The following is a 6,249-nucleotide window of genomic DNA, read 5'->3' as shown; positions in this document are numbered from 1 at the left end:
TCTCTGGGACACTGAACACCACTGCCCATGCAGATGAACTTTGTCACTGTGCTCTGATTACTTCTCTCCATCCGTCTAATGCTTCTTCCTCTACATCAGGAGATATTGACACTCCTTCTCCCTGGGAGAAATCACGCCAGGTCTGGTGGGCCAAGCTGTGGGCCCAATGCACACTGCACAATGCCTGGTGTCTGTTCCCAGCCCTAAGAGTCAGCGATGTCCTGGATCAAAGCAGGGGAAGTAGAAATGTCAGACAGTGCTTCCTACCCCATGTTTTGACAGAAGCCCAGAGGTTCATGGGCCACCGTGGCGGGGCTGGAGTTGGACTCAGGACACAAGGCTTCACTCGAGGCTCTGGGAGTCCTGGTAATTAGTGGCTACAGGCTAGTGATGGGCAGCCCGATTTCAGAGCTTGCTCTGGGTTGTTGTGTCCTGAAGGAAAAACACAGTGGAATCCCTGAAGCCCTTTTAAGCATCCCACAGATCTCTTCCAGTCCTCAAGCCCCCTCTGCCTTATGTCTTAGCACCTACAGGAGAAACAGACTACACGGATGCTCCTGATAGTGCCTCTCGGTGAGCAGCTTCCACCCTTGGACAATCCCAGCTTGTCCTTGCAGTCAGTCCCTTCACTGAGCACATCTTCTCATTGATGGTCAAGGTAGCTGGCCTCCGGTAGGTACCGAAGAGCCATGCCGCGTCCCTGTCACGTGTGCAGACTGAAATGGTCTCTGCAAGGGATGGGAAAGTAAGGTCACGCCACCACCTTCTTTTGCTTCTCCAGAAAGGGATCAGAGTGTTTTGTGTGAAGTTGCATCTTCTGGCCTGTCTGTAAAGATGTGCCAGCATTGTCTCAGAAATGTGTCAAACCCAGAAGGGACAGATTTCCATCCAGCCCATGCCAGGCTGGTCCCCCCAAAGACAAAGCGACAGCTGTGGGTCCTTCACTTGACAACATGGTAAATTCATTTCACGTTTTCACAAATGAACTAATTGCTCCAGAAGGATGCTCGGCTTAGTGAGTGTCTCACCATAGCTTAGCTCCCTTGGGCAAAGACATTGGCAGCTCTCACCCAGCGTTCTCTCCTCTTCCCAATCACACTTGATGAACTTTCCACCCATGGTCTTCATTATAGCTAACAGGCACCTTGGGCAATTGAAGTAGGCAATTAAGAATGAGGCAATTAAGAAACCAATGCACCCAGGAATTACCTGCCACACATACAATGAGGTGCAATGGGAGTCAGCCATTTTATGGCAATGGTCAGTTCCAGCAAACCAGAAATGTTGCTCAGATGTCTGCCAGGTCCTCTCTGCTCTCGTCTGCTACGCGCACCTGAGCCCAGGCATGGTCAGACCGTCATCTGGGGTAAATGGGTTCTGTCAGTCAGCAAGAGGGGCTGGTTTTGTCCTTCTGACAGCAAGAGAAGTAGTAGATTTAACCCACCACAGCTTTGTTCCTTCACTCTTGTCTGGGCAGCTGATTCCTTTTGGTCATGTACTGGGTCATGGCAAAGGAGAACAAAACACCTGTAACTAATCTCATTCCCCTGGGCTTCCCAGACCTCCCAAGGTGGTCACATGGCCCCAGGCCCCATTATCTTCTCCATGTATCTTCTAACCCTGGTGGAGAATGGCCTGCTCATTGTCACTGTGCAGAGCAATCAGCACCTGCAGACCTTGCTGCATTTCTTCTTCCTCATCAGGTTTCCTTCATGGACATGTGCTACACCACCACTGTTGTGTCAAAAATGATGACGACTTTCCTCGTCACCAGGAAAACCATTTGTGTTGCCGGCTGGCAGGCACAGTCTTTTTTCCCATTCTTCTTGGCTATCACTGAGTTCATGATCCTCTCAGTGATGTCCTTTAATCGTGATGGCACCATATGCAAACTGCTCCATTACACCACTCTCATGAAAAAGAAAATCTGCTTCCTGCAAGCCCTGGTAGCGTGGACATTGGGCTTGTGGCCATCTTCACCCGGGTGGCTCTACTGCTGACTGGCCGTTCTGCATCAAGAAAGCCACCACCAGGATCCAAGGCCTCTGCCTCGGCCTCCGCTGATCCCGATCCAGCACCCGCCGCCACTCCCGTGTACGTGACAAAGATGACCAAAGGGCTAGAGAACCTGTCCTATGAGGAAAGACTGAAGGAGTTAGGTCTTTTCTCCCTGGAGAACAGAAGGCTCAGGAGGCACCTCGTCACAGCGTTCCAGTACTTAAAGGGCGGCTACAAAGAGGATGGAGGCTCTCTCATTACAAGGAGCCGCAGGAGAAGACAAGGGCCAACAGATACAAGTTGCATGGGAAGAAGTTTCCGCCTGTCATGAGAAATACTGTTTTTACAGTAAGAACAGTCATTCACTGGAACAACGTCCCCAGGGATGTGGTAAAGTCCCCATTGCTGGAGGTTTTCAAGATGCGATTGGACAAGGTGGTAGATACTCTCATCCAGGCTCCCTTTCCCGTGAAAGATTGGACCAAATGATCTTTTGAGGTTGTGGTGGGTTGACCTTGGCTGGCTGCCAGGAGACCACCAAGCCATTCTATCACTTCCCCCTCCTCAACTGGAAAAGGGGAAAAAATAGGACGAAAGGCTCATGGGCCAAAATGAGGACAGGGAGACGTCTTGGGCAAAACAAAGTCAACTTCCCCCCAGCCTTCCCTTCTTCCTGCGCTCAACTTCACTCCCGACTTTTCTACCTCCTCCCCTCGAGTGGTGCAGGGGGATGGGGAATGGGGGTTGAGGTCAGTTCATTGCACGTAGCCTCCACCACTCTCTCCTCCTCACGCTGCTCACCTCCTCTATGGGAGACAGTTCTCCTCCAAAGTGGGTCCTTCCCACAGGCTGCAGTTCTTCACAGCTCCCCATGGGGTCACAGCTTCCTTCACGGTACATCCACCTGCTCCAGGCTGAGGTCCTGCATGGGCTGCAGGGGCACAACTTGCATCACCTGGGCCTTCACCATGGGCTGCAGGGCAATCTCCGGTCTGGTGGCTGGAGCACCTCCTCCCCTTCCTTCTTCAATGACCATAGTTGTTTCTCTCACATATTCTCACTCCTCTCTCCCGGTTGCTCTTGCATAGCAGTTTTTATGTCTTCTTAGCTATGTTATCACAGAGGCGCTAGCAACGTCACTGATTGCCTCAGCTTTGGCCAGCAGCGGGTCCGTCTTGGAGCTGGCTGGCACTGGCTATATCTGCCATGAGGACAGCTTCCGGCATCTTCTCACAGAAACCACTCCTGCAGACCTCTCCGCTAACAAAAACCTTCCCACATAAACCTAATAATACCTTCCGACCTGGACTATTCTATGATTCTATCATCCTCTCAGTGATGGCCTTCAACCGTGATGTTGCCATATGCAAGTCGCTCCACCGCACCACTGTCATGACGAACAAAATCTGCATTCTCAAAGACTGTATTTCAGTCAAGACTACCGTATTTTCAGAGAAAATGGGATGCTGCATGGCTAATATCCTCTTCATTTCTTAGCCTTGTTCACCTGAAGAAACATCCCCTGCAGGCAGCAAATAACAAAGACTGCAGGGCTGGGAAGAACCTGGCCTGCATGTGACGAGCAGTGGTGGTGTGAGCAGAGCTGAGGCTGGCCCTGCCTCAGAGCACGTGGGGAGTCCATTGAGTACCCTGAGTGTGGCTGATACCAATCCTAACTTGTGAATTGCCCCAGCCCTGCATTTCTGGAGAGCAGCTGGGCCCTGCCAGGTGCTGAAGGACTGTATGAGGTACCTATCTCATCTGCCCGTGCCCATTGGTGCTGGTCATGGACACTAGACCAGGTAATGGAGGGGAGGGGAAGGTGGAGATGAGGCTGTGTGCTGTCCCCAAGCATTATTGTCTCCCCATCCCCACTCCTGCCACCCTTTGGAGCTATCCTCTCACTGATGGTTATTGGCTGTGGAGTAGCCAGGGAGGTCTTCCTCAGCTCCAAGAGAAAGGGCACAAAACAAAATCCACTGCAGGGAGTCCCAGCAACCATGTCCTCCATTTTTTTCCCCTAGGCAGACTGGAGGAGTTGCCTCAGAAGGAAAGAACACTCGGAGGCCCAGGCCTGGATGCAGCACGACTTTAATGAGTCTAAAGAAGAAAAGGAGGTGGCCCACAGGGAGCATCAGGGGCAGCCACTAAGATGCGGTGGAGCTCCTGCAGGGTGTCCATCTGCCTGCCCTGCAGGGGGTGGGAGGCCAACAGGTCCCTGCCAGGCTAGCATTGGGAGGTGGAGACAGGAAAGGTAAGGAAGAGAGAGAAGAGAGTAGAAGAAAAAAACAATGGCCTGAAGCTCTAAATACAAAGCCCCACAGCTTTTGCACCATATTCTGAGGTCTTGGAGGTTCTTGCCCGAGGACGTTGCCAGCCGCTTTAGCAGGGTTGACATCTGTTGCCACAGTAGCAGCTGGTGATGCAGGAGAGGTCACAGCACCCGGAGTTGATGGGGACTCCGTCACAGCTGAGGATGCTGCCAACAGCAGCAGAGGTGGAGGATCCCACAACAGTGTTCTGCGGGAAGGAGCTGAGGATGGGGCCGGGCAGGGTCACCACCACAGGAGAGGGCTGGATGACGACGGTGGAGTTCTGGCACTGCCTGACACAGGGCTCATTGCAGCTGTTGGCCAGCGGGGTTGGGCAGCAGGGCTGGCAGGGCTGGCAGGGCTGGCAGGGCTGGCATTTGTCGGAGCAGGACATGGCTCTGGGCCGGAGGTGCACCTGGGAGAGAGGGCAGAGAGGGAAACAGAAAACAGGGACACATGAGAAGCAGCACTGCACCCAACCACAGGGGAGCTAAGGCACCTCCTGGCCCAGCATATGCTGCCCAGCTCAAAGCCCAGGAGCCACCTCAACTAAGTCCCAGCCCCTCTCTGCCCCTCTCTCCCCTGCCCTCTCCCATGAGAAGCAGCTCCCAGCCCTGGGCTAGGACAGCCCGTATCAGCCAAGACAGACATCGAGGAAAGATCTGATCTTGAAAGAGGAGGACAAGAGGCTTCACACTCACCTGATTCCCAAGGAGAAGGAGGCGACAGAAGTGGATGAGAGAGCAGAGAGTTGGGCTGCCTTTTATAGTAGTCCTGCACTGCCTCAGGCCCAGAGGCACCCTCTGCGGAAGTAATAATTTTCTGACAAGCTCATGCCAAATGCAAAACATCCCAGCCAATGGTATGGGCTGTGTTCTGGTTTCCTGCACTGCTGCTTTTTCATTTCCTGGCTTGTGCCACATGCTTTCCCATATGTAGGCTTCTGTAAGTGCTGGAATGAGAGTCCCAAGGATTTCCGGGGCAGAAACAGGTCAGCACAGGCAGAAGACTCCGCTCAAGTGCTGGTGGCATCCCATGCAGGCAGGTGATGGGCACTGGGTCATTCCTGTGGGCTTGTTTGTGGCAAAGTTGTCAGGAAATGGGCACCGCTCTCATGCTTCTCGTCCAGATGCCCAAGGACTGCCATGTGAGAGGTCATGGCACATGTGGTCCCCAGCATCTCCTCAGCAGAGTCCACGGTTGCTGATGTTTTCCAGGCTTTATGTGAGTGTACAGGTTTTAGCATGGATCCATGCAGGCATGCATGAGCACACGTGTATCAGTCTCTACTTGTGTGACCCTCATCATGTGGGCATGTGCAGGTCATAGCAGGAATGGTAGTTGGAAAGGAATCTGCAGTTCAGTGGTGGTGGTATCAACCTGGCAGAGAGGTGCCCAGAGGATGGAAATGCAGTCTCTGCCTCCTGTGCCCTCCATTGCCAGAAGGATCATTGCCAGAAGGTGCTGCTGGGAGGCTTCAGGCAGGGCCGACTCCCTTCCCCATGGGAGCAGCTTTCAAGGTTAAGTTGTAGCGCTTGGCCTCAACCTGAGTTGCACCTCCAGCAGTGTCACATCTGTGCCTGTGTCTGGCCATGGGCCCCACTGATCTCAGTTTGGACCCTGACATGCGGGTGACTTCCCAGCTTGACCTGAGACTTTCCTTATCTCTATGAACACACCTGGTGATCGCTGGACGCTGTTGAACGCTGACTACTATCATGAGACCTCATCCTGATGTTGACTCACTGACTCAGTGACTTGCCTTTCCAACTTGATCCCAGACATATGTAAGACAAGTGCCTGAGCCAGAACATGAGCAGGACAACGTAAAACTCTGTGCACACTTGCAGACCTATGATCTTATTGGGGTTTTGGAGAAAAGCTGGGATAGCTCATGTGTCTGGAGTGTGGAGTGGCTCTGCAAAACCAAAGGCAGTAT

At 53.0% G+C, this 6,249-nt stretch overlaps 1 pseudogene; it reads right to left on the bottom strand.

Annotated features, from left to right (window-relative positions):
• Positions 1–4,380: 4,380 nt before the first annotated feature.
• On the bottom strand, positions 4,381–5,145 carry LOC132321282 (feather keratin Cos1-1/Cos1-3/Cos2-1-like; annotated as a pseudogene).
• Between the last annotated feature and the right edge of the window lie 1,104 nt (positions 5,146–6,249).

This window comes from Gavia stellata, unplaced genomic scaffold (genome assembly GCF_030936135.1).
Source record: "Gavia stellata isolate bGavSte3 unplaced genomic scaffold, bGavSte3.hap2 HAP2_SCAFFOLD_107, whole genome shotgun sequence".
NCBI classification, from domain to species: domain Eukaryota; kingdom Metazoa; phylum Chordata; class Aves; order Gaviiformes; family Gaviidae; genus Gavia; species Gavia stellata.
Note: the sequence above shows the minus strand (reverse complement) of the source record. Positions and strands in the feature narration are given on the sequence as shown.